The sequence below is a fragment of the Panulirus ornatus genome, chromosome 14 (genome assembly GCF_036320965.1).
Source record: "Panulirus ornatus isolate Po-2019 chromosome 14, ASM3632096v1, whole genome shotgun sequence".
Classification (NCBI taxonomy): Eukaryota; Metazoa; Arthropoda; class Malacostraca; order Decapoda; family Palinuridae; genus Panulirus; species Panulirus ornatus.
In genome coordinates this window covers 3,429,874-3,445,933 of record NC_092237.1, presented here as the reverse complement: position 1 = coordinate 3,445,933, position 16,060 = coordinate 3,429,874, and the positions used below count along the sequence as shown (strand labels likewise).

Here is a 16,060-nt window from a genome sequence, read left to right as displayed (position 1 = left end):
GCATACCCGACTCCAGCCGGAGCATACCCGACTCCAGCCGGAGCATACCCGAGGTATGATCATGGGAGGGAATGAAGCACTGCAGGCGGCCAGTGAAAGCACTGTCCTGGATCTGTGGTGACGTGACCCGTCTACCATGTCACACACACACACACATGCTTACATACGCTCATATACATTCATACGCAAATACATACAGATCCGTCCATACAAACACACCCTGTGCAATTAGAGGAAAAGATGTACCACATACTAAAGAAACTAAATTCATATAAATAAATGATACAAACTACCTTAAAGCAACGTGACTCTCTCTCTCTCTCTCTCTCTCTCTCTCTCTCTCTCTCTCTCTCTCTCTCTCTCTAACACAGCCACCACAGATGGCAGTCAAGACTCACAAGGACAAATGCGCCATAAAACCTGCAGAGGCGACATGGTCAGCGTTCCCAGAGTTACTGCGCTCCGGGGAAGCAGGAGGCTACACGTGCTGACAGCCGCGTATATACCACGTAGACCACGTGCGGTGGAACGTGTACTGGGAGACCACGTGTGGTGGAGCGTGTATTGGGAGACCACGTGCGGTAGAGCTTGTACTGGGAGACCACGTGCGGTAGAGCTTGTACAGGGAGACCACGTGCGGTGGAGCGTGTACTGGGAGACCACGTGCGGTAGAGCGTGTATTGTAAGAGCCACATACAGAGAAGTGCGTGCGGGTAGCCACGTGCTCAGACGACATGCAACAAGAAGACGCGCAAGACATACCAGGAAATGATCCACATTTTCCAGATGGGTGATGACTGCTTGTCTCTTGTAAAACGCTCGTCTTGGGTGAAACTCCTCGATTATATACACAGTACGTCCTTAAACCTCTCTCTCTCTCTCTCTCTCTCTCTCTCTCTCTCTCTCTCTCTCTCTCTCTCTCTTCCATTATTATCCACACACGTATGTTCTAACATATATATATATATATATATATATATATATATATATATATATATATATATATATATATATATGTGTGTGTGTGTGTGTGTGTGTGTGTGTGTGTGAGTGTGTGTGTGTGTGTAAATAAAAACCTAAAGATGTACATGCGTACAGACATACAACACATGCGTCAACAAAAACACTCACACATCTATGGAGTCACAAACGGTCCCTCCAAACGCCTCCCTCAACACACCTCCAAACATGACCCCTGCCTCCCTCTCCCCAGGGCTACGTTTGGAGATCAACCTAACCTGGTGGCTGCACTGTCCAACAGCCTACAAGGATCAACAACCACGGCTCACAACCTCTTGAGGTTGTAGGAGTCGACTTCCAACCTCGCACCTGGTCACCTCCCTGGATCTCCCGCCTCCAAGAGTGATCGTTAGAGGCCAGCAACCCCCTGTACCGTCGTCAGCACCTAAACCTATACTGACGAAGACCAGGGTCCACCACCCACGGCAGTGTTGCTACCTCCCCCAGGACGTTCCCAGGCAGGAGCCTGGGGGAGGATGGACTGAAGATCGGGGAGCCTGGGGTGGGGTGCGTGACCTCCTGGGTTGAGGGTGGGGAGTTTGTGGGGGAAGGAGGCAATGTGATGCAAGGAACAGGATGTCCTTCCCCTGGAAGGCTGACCACCTGGCGATCCCCTTCTGTTCCAGGTGCTTCTGGTACTACACACACACACACACACACACACACACACGACCAAAGCTAAAGGTTCTAATCCACGTCATCTTATTCTGTCGTGGCCCAACCACAACCCTGAACCATAACCATATAACTACAAAGTAGAGAGAGACTTCCTTGTATACATCAAACGTCTTTCAATCATACGTTTAACGACCGTCTATCATACATTCTGCAATTCTGAAGCTGTACAGTGTTTGAGGAAACTGTAGAATGAATGAGAAATAACAATATATGCACTTCTTTGTAATACAATCTAAATACATTTCTTAATACATTACACAAAATCTCCACAAATTCATGTAAGGCTTTTCTAATCATAGTTTGAGCGCATGATCAATACACTTCATTACACTTTCACGCTATATAGCAGCCGGGGACCTCTGGCATCTTAACCAGGGATGGTTCTGACCCCAATTGACCTCAAGGATCCTGTGCCCCAACACTCAACCCCCATCCAGCAGTTGACCTGGTCCCCCACCAACACAAGGGTTCAACACCATCACAAAGAGAAATGTGTGAGCCACGGGAGGGACCAATCTGGCATCTGGTAATTTGCCAAGTGTTATAAATTTTGACATTTGGTCTAAACAGAGAATTGTGGCACGGCCAAGAACGTACTGCTCTAACACACACACACACACACAAACGAGTGGAGAACTCTCCGTACTGAACAAATAATTAAATGATTGTACAATCTTACTTTTGCTATACAACTCCGGACAGTCATACCGAACTGATATTATATATATATATATATATATATATATATATATATATATATATATATATATATATATATATATATACACTACTTCCCACAGCACATACAATGCGCCATCTTTTCAACATGCCCATTGCAAGCTGTGGTTCTGCTAACATAATAAATAAGACACGAAAGTAACCATCACGTTCACTCAATATTGACCAAGTTCCTCATGGAGTAAAACAATAGATAAAGTTGACTCTTAAGTTCTCAACGTCTGACACAGGCTGGCAACCGCCTCACCAATGTTGCCATATCGCGACCTTGAAAAGTCTTTAAAAAAAAAAAAAAAAAAAAAACTAAATCGCTGGATTCGAGGACCATGCTGGACACTGCCTATCGACGTGCATAACTGTTACACGCTGTGACATGATGTCTGTAACGCGTTATAAGTCCTATCAAAGCATGACAATCATCAAACACAAAATTACATCTAAAACTGTTTCCTCTCAAGGTGTCCCATAAACGTAGTTGTAGTACTTACATTCCATTCATTTATATCACAAAACTTTATATATATATATATATATATATATATATATATATATATATATATATATATATATATATATATATATACATATATATATATATATATATATATATATATATATATATATATATATATATATATATACAGAAAAAGTCTTGAAGAAAAAAATACCTGGTGTACGAGATATGAACGTACAATGGGAACCTAATGTAAGCTTGAACCTTCAGTAGCGGCCGATGACGAGGGTGCGTGATGGGACTCGAACCTATGTACTCGCGGTCACACACAGCCAGTGTTGGCTCTGAGCATAACGGTACGACCCTCGAGTAGGATGACCCTGGTCTTTCACCTGACCTGGAAGGCCAGACCATCATACGCTCGAGGGTCGTACCGTCACGTTCGAGGGTCGTAGCGTCACGTTCGAGGGTCGTAGCGTCACGTTCGAGGGTCGTAGCGTCACGTTCGAGGGTCGTAGCGTCACGTTCGAGGGTCGTAGCGTCACGCGAGGTTGACACGGGGTGTGGAGCATGTGGTAAGCGGTGAACCGCGTCACCTACCAAGCGTACGAGGGGGTTGAAGGAAGACTCCCACACCCCCCCCCAGGCCAGGTGTTTCTTTCTAGATGGACGACTTTCCTGACTTTCTTCCCCACCTGCCCTCACCTGCCCCACCCCACACACCTGGTCCTCACCTGACTGATTCCCCACCTGCTTCCGTACAGACACACACACACACACGGACACAATAACACACGTTCTCAGACGCCTCAATTTCGCGCACATTTTTGCGTCATTAATCCAGAGATAATCACCCGGGATAATTACCCCCTCCCCCCCATCATGACGACAGGTGGCAACCAAGTGGCAAAGGTAAACCGCAGGTGGGTACCCAGTGGTAATGAAGGTTCACAACTGTTATGTCTGTGGTGCAGGTTGACAACCGGCGATGGTGTTTTGTGTTGTAGATTTATAGCACTGCGTTTGTGGGGTAAGTTTTCTGGGAGGTCGTCGGTTATCGATACCAGCTGTGTACTGGCTGAGTCTACAGTCAACTGTGGACCGACGCTACAGGTGGATCATTTCCATCACACACACATACACACATACATTTCACTCCTCTATTCCCCCCCCCCTCCCTTTGTCTGCCTCACATCACAGCACAATAACTAACGCTGCACATCAAGTGAACTTAATGTGTTTACAGTTGCTGGTTGTTTGGTAGGAGGATACACAGCTAAGTTCATCCCCTCGTACATTACTATGTGGTTTTCAGCCGTACCGTGGCGTACCAGTGGGTAACCGGATAGTGACGTGCTGATGGTCTGGTGAAGAGGGTGCTAACTGCCACCATATTAGTACAATAAACCCGACCTAGTGGTGTGTCGCGTCCTCCCCTGGGCAGAAGATAGTGCGATAAAAGCTTTCTAATTAGCAGCGTCATGCCTGTGTGACAGACCGAAGAAGGTCTCTCTCTCTCTCTCTCTCTCTCTCTCTCTCTCTCTCTCTCTCTCTCTCTCTCTCTCTCTCTCTCCTCGCACCAGCGGTTCATTGTTGACAACACGACCACCACAGTACACCCAGGAACCATCACGGTCACTAAACACGATAATAACAACAATAACAACAACAATAATAATAATGACAATAATACTACTAATAATAATGACCAGTAACTCCGGGCGTGTGTTGATGGTGGTCCAGGTACCCGTACCTGATACCAGGTCTTAGGGAACCCCTAAATCCTTTGTCATACAACCAGGGACCTTCGTCCCAGGGCCAGGACCTTACAGAGCCAGGGACCTTCGTCCCAGGGCCAGGACCTTACAGAGGCAGGGACCTTCGTCCCAGGGCTAGGACCTTACAGAGGTAGGGACCTTCGTCCCAGGGCCAGGACCTTACAGAGGCAGGGACCTTCGTCCCAGGGCCAGGACCTTACAGAGGTAGGGACCTTCGTCCCAGGGCCAGGACCTTACAGAGGTAGGGACCTTCGTCCCAGGGCTAGGACCTTACAGAGCCAGGGACCTTCGTCCCAGGGCTAGGACCTTACAGAGCCAGGGACCTTCGTCCCAGGGCTAGGACCTTACAGAGCCAGGGACCTTCGTCCTAGGGCCAGGACCTTACGGAGCCATGGGCCTCAACTACAGGGGAAGACTCGCACGTCCCGGGATCCTATGACAACTTTTGTATACCTCATTAAAAGCCACACGATTCTTTGGCTCCTATGACAAGTACACACAAGCACTGGAGCCGTTGCCAATTAAGAATTCTTATGGGTCCTTTTACAAGCATCCGACACCCGCCAATTAAGCAGATGACCTCTAGCTAGTCAGCTGTACCGGTTTCTTTCAGTTCTTGCCAACCTTCACGAGTGAACAAGCGTATCATCCTTCAAACCCCCACCAGCCACCAACCTGGTAGGTTACCTACACCAACCCCATGCGTCCCGTGGCTGAACCTCCCTCCCTTCTGCCCGTCCACCACGACGACTTAATAGCATCCCCGGGGGACGACCAGCCTTTCATACCCCCCTTAGGTCCCATCTCTCGTGCCCCCGCCCCCCTGCGTACCACGGGCCCATTGGTACAACCTCAGCCCTTGGGTTCGATGCCTTGAAGTGTTGTCTTCTAGAGCCATGGTAATGTGTCGTGGAGACGAAGTGCCTCCCGCACACACACACACACACACACACACACACACACACACACACACAACACACACACACACACACATATATATATATATATATATATATATATATATATATATATATATATATATATATATATATAATGATCTGGTTATGTAGTATAGGCTGAGACTTGTGGGGATTTTCGTACATAAAATTGAGAAAAAATATATTTTCGTTAAAGTTATCAAATATGCATATATCAAAGTCAACAAATACGCATACGTCATAAAATCTAATATATTTACATAACTCAGAAAAGGTGAATACATTTGCATAAATTAAGAAATATATACAAATTTCCATACCTTTGGAGTCATTACATTGGCAAACTTGTGTACGATTCCATGAATCAAAAACAAAAAAAAAAACGGGTAAATCTACATTGATTCGAAAATGCATAAATTTGCATAAATATGAGTAATCATGAATTCAAAAATATGTGAATCATGATCAAATTTATCTTCATTAATACAACACAACAACAGATCCTCTATTGGCGTACTTACTGTTACTGTCCAGTCAGCAGACGACACGATTCCCCGACTCTGCAAAAGAAATGTTATTTGTTAGCACAAGTGCAGCGTGCCAGCCAGCCAGCTGGGCCACGCCACCCTAACCTGTAGGACATGCCAGTGAGGCCGAGAGGACTGTCGGATCTCCGGCAGGTGGGACAGGATACGTGTCCTTGAGGGGAGGTGTTACGTGGGAGACTAAATGAACGAATCCTAGAGCACGGGAAGGATATGAAGATAACTGATATTCCAAAGGACAAGACAGACTGGAAATGGACATTTTTGGACATAATTACCTTAAAAATAGATAGCTATATATGTCATGGATCACAGGTTAACATAAATACTGATGGCTAGACGTTAAAGAACCCAATACAGTGAATATAATGCAAATGGACAAGAGAGAATAACTATGAGTGTGTAAACATTATCCAAGAGAGAAATATATGTAAAACAATAAACGTACGTACAAACACCCACCCCTGAACAAACACACTGGCGTCAGTTTTGAAAGTGTGGACGCACAAGTTACAGAAATACAGATTAGGATAGAAAGTACAGACGTGCAGGAGATGGCACGCCTGCTACAGTGATGTGGAGATACACAGTTGCACATTCTTACCAGCAAATTAATCTTGTTGCAACTGTATCATCATCATCATAAAAAAATTAAGGTTCTTCATTCACCTGGACTCGAATTCTTTGCAAAAAAAATCAAAATACGGGAATAACAATGAAATTATATACAAAAATCCATGAAAAAATATAAGAATAAACTAATGAATAAGATGAACAGATTTGACAGTAGAACAATTATACACAGGAAATCAACGGTATGCTAACCCCATCTAGACATGATTATGATGAACCTTGTACATCAATAGCCCGGAATGCTTACCACCTGGACACTGCTGAGTTTAACATCTATATATATATTTCTGAACGTATTCTAAAACATCAAAAAGCCTCTTTGTGCACTGAGGGAGTTCAGGTCATCTCGCTTGCACGATACTAGTATTATACTCGCTAATATACAAGGTCACAATACATGTGAACTCAGCAGATATAACACGTCATCAATTCCCTGACCTTAACCATCCTGACAGGGATGCTAATCACCTGACCTTGAATACTGACAGGGTATCTAACGACGTGACCCTTAAATATCCACAAGATCAGCAGACGCCAGACACCCAGGGCATCTGTGGCAGCAAACTCCTGACCTGGAGCATCAACAAGGTCACCAAATCACTGGTCCTTATCTACTAAGACATGAGCCATACATGTTTCCTGTGGCTACCCCTTGTCTTGACAACTAACGTTGCCACCTGCAGTGGCATACGTTGAGGCGGTTACCTCATGTTTATGAATACAAGAACTGACCCCAAGCGACGCCATGCACTGAGAAATAACACAATCGCGATACTAGAGTTTTGAGAGCACTGGAGCGGAGGAAACATTTCTCGCAGGGAACTGAAGCAGGACAAAGCCATCATCTCCAGGAAATTATCAGATCTGGACGACGTATTCCATTAGGAAAACCGAATCAGAACAACGCCATCATAACCAGGAAAACAATCATAACTTTATAAGAAAATCAAATCAGAATAACGCCATTTATTCTGAAAACTGATCGACACCAATGCCATCTGTTGAGAAAACGAATCCCTAAAGAAAACGACGTCATCCCACTCCGGGGTACGAACCCGGTCCGAGGACAATTGTCAGGGGGCCGTGCCATCCAGCCAAGCGTTTATGAATGAAGAGTTGAGCAGCCAGCAGGGTACTGGTCCCTGCAGCAGCTGCTGCTCCTGCTGCTGCTGTTGGCGGGGTCTGGTAGACCTGCCCACCCGCAGGCCACGAGGAAATTACGTCACCAACTTGCTCAGGGGACTACCCGCGCCATCAGGAAAAAAAAAAAAAAAACTTTTGACCGATCAACTGAGGGCGGTCAGGCCACACTAACTGTTAGGCACGCCTTAATAACACACACAGTCTCATCTGTCGCTGGACTCTGAACATAGTAAATCTTTATCTCTGGGTATCTTGTTTATCTACACTCACGCCCGTGCAGAGAAAATCTAATGACAAGGCGAACAAGATCCCGTGAATGCCATGGGCACTTTTACCTCCACGTGTGGACGCTGGTGTGATATTACTGACCCCTTACTTTCCCTTGATCAATGCTAACTTAACCCATGTTGTCTCTTAAATGAATGAAAGGATTAGAGAGGACATTAATACGGTAATGTTATCACAATACAATTCGCAACGTGTTTTCAAACTGGATAAAGTTGCATTCAAAGACACAGGGAGGGAATAAATTGGAAATAAAACCTGCAAATTGGTGGAACAAGTTTCTAAATATCGTTAATCATTAAAGGAAAAACAACGGAAATATTTCAGCGTTCATCATTTGTACACACGAGTAATAATGGTCAGCTGGGATACGGCATGTGACATAAATGGGGGGAAAAAAAGGCCACAACGGTTTCCCGGCAACTAAAAGTATCATAGAACGTTGCCCCACACGCTTCAGCCATCTCTCTCTCTCTCTCTCTCTCTCTCTCTCTGTAAAGAGATACGACAGGTCTTATAAAACCAACCCCGACAAAAACAGATGGTGGGAGTATAATGTTACCCCGGCCTGCCAAGCGTCACGTTCTCCGACTCGAATATATCGAGGTAAATATCTTCCAATGGAAACACACACACACACACACACACACACACATGCAGAGCTAACACCCTGAGCACAACAGCTCGTCATGAGACAGAGGCCGCCCATGCCGGAGTTGGCCTTGGCGGACCCTTTAACAACATCGTCAGTAGCCGGGTCCCGGGGGCAGCCTAGCTCCGGCATCGGACGCACACACGGGTTTATGCCTCACTAAACCACTCCTACACTGTCGTTTTCCGGCAACTTTCGGGTAACCTGCCGCTGTGAAAACCACTTACACTCCTGTCACTTCTCTAAAGACATGACATCCAAATACTCGTGTGTATACATATCCACTTCCAAACTACATACATTCTCAAAGATACAATCTAATGTCTAATACGAAATCAGCAACACACACCAGCAATCCCTACAAACAATAACGCTGTGCAACAACAAACACACAAATCACCAGAACTCCACATGAATAATACAAAGACATACATCTCTACAAGAGGCACTACCCGTCCTCTAAACAAATTCAACACCATTACGCACTCTGTCGGCAGCAACGCTACCCGTCCCCCATATAAACTCAACACCTTTATGCAATCATTCCACGCTAGAATTAAAAATCTACACCAGAGGCAACTTTGCAGCATTCACCCCAACAACACTACCAATATTCCAGACAACACAAACCGTAACATCACTAGACATTTCCCACATAATGCTGCTAGTCATGACCCACCATTTCTAGTGTGATGCGGTTCAACACGTCCGCACCTGACCTACTACTTGGCCCCCACCCACCCCCTCCTTACCTCCCCATCATCATGGGCCAAACCATGGCCTCCACTTTACCCTCACGCACACCACTTGTCGTTCACCGCCTCCACCCGTTCAGTTTTCTTTACTTACCGACAAAACTAAGCCTGTACCCCCCTCTAGGCCACGGATGATCGATAAACCCTAACAAAGTACCAAACACAATGATAAAACCTGTCTCTCTCTTTCGCCACGGATCACCCAACCCAAACAAAACCATCCACCAGGCCAATGATCACTCCAACCATCAACAAGCGATACATTCTCCCTTCACTCGCTCGGCCGCCCCCGGTCCCTTCCATCCAGCACAAGCCACTAACTACGTCTTCGCCCCTCCGTCTATTGCAGTGTCATCTCAACCGACACACACAACTGCACTTTCAACCGGTACACCAGACTCGCGCAACTACGCACTCACCCGTTCACCCTGTGGCATGTCGCTTCCTCAACCCACACACAGAACGGTTCGATCTCCTCCCTTTACATGGCGTGCCCGGTCTCCACCACACACAAACTACGCACTTGACTGGACCCAATGACTGCTGTATCAACCCCAACACACACACCTACCTGCATGATGCTTTATCTACACTGCCAATGATTCATTCACCCGATGGACACGACCTCAACCTTGCCTCAACTTTCCTGGAGCACACAATCACACACGGAAAATCCTGTCATGGCAGAAATTACAACAGATTACAACTCTATGGATGCCACATCAGAGGGAAATCTCATCATACGGTAAAAAGTGAGAATAAACTGTTGTCATCCTGACAAGTGGTGGTGTCAGGGAGGGAAGGAGGAAGGAGTGTGTGGCTTGGCCTCTCAGCCATCAACAGTTGTGGCCAAGCTTGACTTACCCAGCGAACAGCTGATCCTTAAGTGGCCGGTTGTAGGTTAAACCTCCAAACGCACTCACAAAATGTTCTACCATGGTAATAAGTCATATATACGGCGCCGTATCTTTCCTATAACCTCACAATGTACACTGATAACATATGATAACACACTTGAGAAAACTGGGTAAAATAAAAATAACGGCACGAGGCTCCCAATCAACACACACGCTCACGTGAACGGTATCGTCAACACTGAGCGCTGCCGATGCTCACCTCGACAACGTTTTACGCTCCGGCCTGCCCGCCTTCCAACGAGTTGCCAAATGTTCATTTCCCCAGCTTGATTTAAGGTACACACGTCATCGTAATGACAGATGAACGAAGTAATATTTGAAAACTAAAGCAATATGACCTGTGAGTTATCCTACAGCATGTAATTCCAAAGATGTCAGTGAGAACAATCCTTCCCGTAAGATCTGAAACTCGCACGGGTAATGATAATGCTTCTATAACGCGGTCAACAGGCTAAATCACTATGGTTTCCAGCCGTAAGATGAGAGGAGACATGGATCTATTTTCTTCATACAAGTGTTCATGTTTCAGGTTACTAATTCAATCAACAAAATGTTGTATATAGAGATCAGGGGATCAGAGTCGATGACAAACCCAGTTATAAGGGTGGGAGGCATAACGAAGTTGCCAAGTATCATAATAACACGTCTATACAGAAGCTACATTATCCTTATTCTTATCATACCAAACTAATCATGTTTTATCTATTTTGTTTACATATTTATGAGTGGTATACATGACCTCCGATCCTTGTCAATAAAAAGAGAACTAATCCACGACTTGGCACCGAAGTGGCAGGTGGCGGGTCAGCCGTGTCTGACGTGGGTAAACACTCCGGATGAACCGACGGAAGACGACGAACAATTACCCGCCATTATCTTAAGTCTGATAACCACCCACTTCCCTTATTACGTGTCACGTGGCACCTGGGGCACGGAGCTCCACCGAACGCATACTCCTCCCTATCCCACATCCCAAGCTGAACGCTCTTGCACGCTTGAAAAGATTGATAAATAAAAGGGGTTAGGCGGAGAATGGCACGGAGCCGCCATTGGCCACCGTGACCGGCCTTCTTTGTACCGCGTCACGTAGGAAAACGAGTGCTAAATAAGTCTCGTCCATTGGCTTACAACGTCACCTTGTGGTGGTGCGTGTCAACGCCTGCGTGACAACGTGTCAATGATAATGACAATGATCTTGGGGAAGGAATCGTGTCACCCATTAACACACTACTACACACCTTCGAAAGCAACTTGCACAAGACAATAATACTTCAAAATATAAAATTCTAAAAATGCCAAAAATATTAAATTTCAATACTGTCATATGTATCCTCATAACCTAACAGAGAGTGACTCGTATGATGATTTATAACCCAGACACAACAGGATAAGAAGTAATGATGGTGGTGGTGTGTGTGTGTGTGTGTGAAGGTTGCGCGAAGCTTTCTGAAGGGGGTGTTCCTCCGCCGCCCACTCTGACCCACCACGCGGAACGCACCCACCACACACACACACACACACACACACACACATAAATGTGTAGTCAGCATCTTGCAAACTTCACCGATCATGTCATCAAACTGGAATAATAATGATGATGATGATGATGGAGTGTGTGTGTGTGTGTGTGTGTGTGTGTGTGTGTGTTATTTCATCTATATTCTATCTGCAATCTCAGCTATGCTTGTCGTTGCTATATAATATACCACGTGTTGACTATCCCATCTATACTATCTCTTTATCTTTCTCAGCGGCTCCTTCAAGGAGACTTCAACGCCCTAATATAGCGATCCTCGAACTCCTAATGGTTCTGTCAGCACCACTTCCAACGCACCCCCCCCCCACACACACACATACACTACCACCACTACGTTCAAGTATGGCAGCCTAAGCCTGGGTAAAGGCGTTGAGTGCAGCAGGTACTTACGGTATACGACTCCATCCTTCCCTGTACATCATCACCCGCACCCCAGCCCATGATCTGGGAAAGAAGCTCCTGAACTGTCCCCGCCACCGTCACCTCCTGCCATCTGAGATCCCCCGTACCAGAGTTCAAGTTCGACAACACCATTACTGCACAGCTATTCAATATTCTTATTCTACTATTGATATTATTATTATTATTATTATTATTATTATTATTATTATTATTATTATCATTATTATTATCATCATTATTATTATTATCATCATTATTATTATTATTATTATCATTATTATTATTATCATCATTATTATTATTATCATTATTATTATTATCATCATCATCAATACTATTAATACTACTTTTTCTATCATTATTTTTCATCCTATAGATATCACAGTCAGATGGCCTCCGTGTCTGCTTTTATAACGTAACAGCGAGCCGTAACGCCTGTTACGTTACAAAACCATCACACCACCACAACACAGCACCTGGTGATGCTGCTGTAACGCGACCGCGTGACATTAACGTTGGGCCGTCACACCGTCACAACAACACAGACACAGATCTTGAAGTGGCTGCCTGACTCCCACGACACATCTCCGTCACCCACGCCAACCATGACCACGTCACCAACCACAACCACGTCACCAACCCAACCACGTCACCAACCACAACCACGTCACAGGCCGCCACACGAGGCACACTCTCTCCCACCTGCAGCCTTCCCCACCCCCCCTCCCCACGTAACTATCTCCCCACCCCTACCCACCTCATCTCCCCACTCCCCGCGGCTGGTCAGTGTTCAATGAGCCGCCATTATTTCCGGAATGCTTGTGTATGTAGGCCACGGGTGACCACACTCGTCTCCCAGGAGCAGTACCCAGGACAGTACCCAGGACAGTACCCAGGACAGTTCCCAGGAGCAGTACCCAGGACAGTACCCAGGACAGTACCCAGGACAGTACCCAGGACAGTTCCCAGGAGCAGTACCCAGGACAGTTCCCAGGAGGGTTGTGTTGCCTAGCACTGTATCTTCAAGTCTCCCATGGTTACCTAACAAGTGTTTATATGGAAGTGGGGGCTGGGCTGGGTTTTGATGACTTCCTGGGGGCTGGGCTGGGGTATGATGACTTCCTGGGGGCTGGGCTGGGGTATGATGACTTCCTGGGGGCTGGGCTGGGGTATGATGACTTCCTGGGGGCTGGGCTGGGACCCTGCGGGGTTAGATTGGGGTAAGGCGTGATTTCCCCCAGGCGGCCCGGTGCCCGTGGGTGCACCACAGGGGAAACACTATCTGTGGCAGCCCACCACAGCGCACCGCCGACCGCTACACAGCAAAGACACAGAGATCCAACCTCTCTCTCTCTCTCTCTCTCTCTCTCTCTCTCTCTCTCTCTCTCTCTCTCTCTCTCTCTCTCTCTCTCTCTCGTCACCAAACCCCACCACTACGTTCCTGGTAGCAATGCACAACATACGGTGGATCATCGTAGCGCTCCGTGTGAGGAACATCAGGGGAGAGTAGCGCTGTCTTGCCTCTAAGACACAGCAGAAGATACATTGTTTATGATACATTCATGACGTCATAAGCCGTCGGTATGAACTACCGTAACTGAACTGTCCTCCTGGAAACTAACTAACTTAGCTACACCAACCAGCTTTATATCACCCAGGACGGACAAGAACATATTCACATGAAAAAAAAAAAATATATATACTGTATCAATCTCTGTAACTCAACAAATTTAATGTGAGTCCTATGCAAATGAATATCTAAAAGTCGTGTATCAAGATACATTATTAGTTTACTTTGATGTAAGTTTACGAGTGTAGTTATATACAATGGACACCATTACTGTAGGATTTATTTTCTTATTCAGAAAACTAAGCGATGGTGATTTCAAAGTTTGATTAAACGACGGGAATTTCTACATTCATTTTCTTATAAAAATGGTTGTGAAAACGTGCAGGAAGTTATGGTTTCTCACGTTCGTTATAAACCGTGTCTTTGGCTCAGACGTGAAAGACAACTGAACGTGGAGCTCCATGCGTGTTATCCTGGCCAGGATCCTCAAAAATGTACAGCGTGTAGGTCCACGTGAGGTGGGAAGGAGGCAACCACAGATGATCGAGGGAGTGAACCTACGCTATCACTTGTCCCAAACCGTCATCTGGCCACGGCTTCCGCTTACATGCTAGACACCCCCCCTCCTCCTCATCTCCCACTGCTTCATTTGCCTATTTCTTTAAGTTCTCGAGAAAGTGGGGGGGGGGGGGGTACAGGTCCCTGGGTGTACGTATTAAACACGTGGGATCGAGGTAGTCAGGTTCCACGTACACCTCGTGAGTTGCTAAGCGGCTAAGCGAGTCACACACACACACACACACACACACACACACACACACGTACGCACGTACCTACAGGACAGACTCATGGAAGTGCGGGGGGGGGGGGGGCATGGTGGTCGCATGGGTGGCATATCGACTATGAAGGCCCCCCCCCCCCAACACACCACTTTCCATTCACGGCTCCGTGTGTGTGTGTGTGTGGGGGGGGGGGGGGGGAAATAGGTGAAGTGCTCCCCCCAAAAAACAACAAATTCTTGCCTTATGAGCCGCCTTCAACACACTCTGGATGGGGGGGGGGGGGGGGGGGGATGAGGACCGAACGTAACGTAACGTGACGTCACGTCGTGTAACGTAACGTAACCTAACGTTAAATAACCAATTCTCAGTGTTGATGTAAGCCTCTTTACGGATCTTAAGCCAGACCTCAGCACCTCCCGCCAAATGACCCTAATTTCCTCTCAGCTGGCCCTTATCCCCCCTCAGCTGGCCCTTATCCTCCTCAGCTGGCACTCATCTCCCATTAGCTGACCAAGCCTTCAAATCACAACCTCGTCTCCTCGTATTAGAACGTGGGAACAGCGACACCTTCGCCCTCCCCCCTCACTTGCATGTTGTGATGACACGTCTGTACATACAGACTCTCCCCTACACGCTATCATGTTCCTTACAGTGTTCCAAGATGGCTCCACTGTGCACCAACACAGTTCCCTCTTTCCTTATATACCACACTGCGCATCAACGTGCCCCACACCCTACCCCACCATCTCTCCTTCTACAGTATATTGCGTGGCGGGCGGCCGTATGCCCCTATAAGGCGCTCAGCGCGCGCCCCAATATGGCGAGCCTAAGTCTTCAGCTCATGATCGGGTTGGGCGGCCAACTCACGCTCCTCGTCCCCACGAGGATCACGACCACCCTCCCAAGTGACGTCCCCTGCTGGAGGAGGGAGGAGGGCGGGGGGAACCAGACCCAAGGTCAGTGGATTAAGGGGAGGAGGGGAGGGGGGTGTCGTCTCCTCGCCCACCCTATATAAGTCAGGCCAGACGTGGCTGGATCCTATCTGGTCTATGTTTATGGCTGCTCTGTTGTCTGGCGTGGTGTACCCTCGTGACCCCTGACCTCTGACCCGGCGTGAGGCGTCCGTCTGCCACAGTGTGAGCAGGTACAAGCAAGGACCACGTCACACACAGACCACTGGGGTACCTGGTGTGAGTCACTAGGGTGGAGACCTCGCCACCCTGGCTCCTCCCT

At 46.9% G+C, this 16,060-nt stretch overlaps 1 protein-coding gene across 5 annotated transcripts in view; it reads right to left on the bottom strand.

Annotated features, from left to right (window-relative positions):
- The window catches only part of LOC139753168 (uncharacterized), a 157,320-nt gene that overhangs the window by 19,286 nt on the left and 121,974 nt on the right, over positions 1-16,060 (bottom strand). For 3 of the 5 annotated variants that reach the window (XM_071669347.1, XM_071669348.1, XM_071669350.1), the window contains one exon: positions 6,128-6,166. The gene's annotated coding sequence lies outside the window, so the exon portion shown is untranslated. Of the gene's footprint in view, positions 1-6,127; positions 6,167-10,190; positions 10,210-10,483; positions 10,731-16,060 lie in introns of those variants that run through there. The other 2 variants (XM_071669346.1, XM_071669351.1) reach the window with 2 other exon arrangements.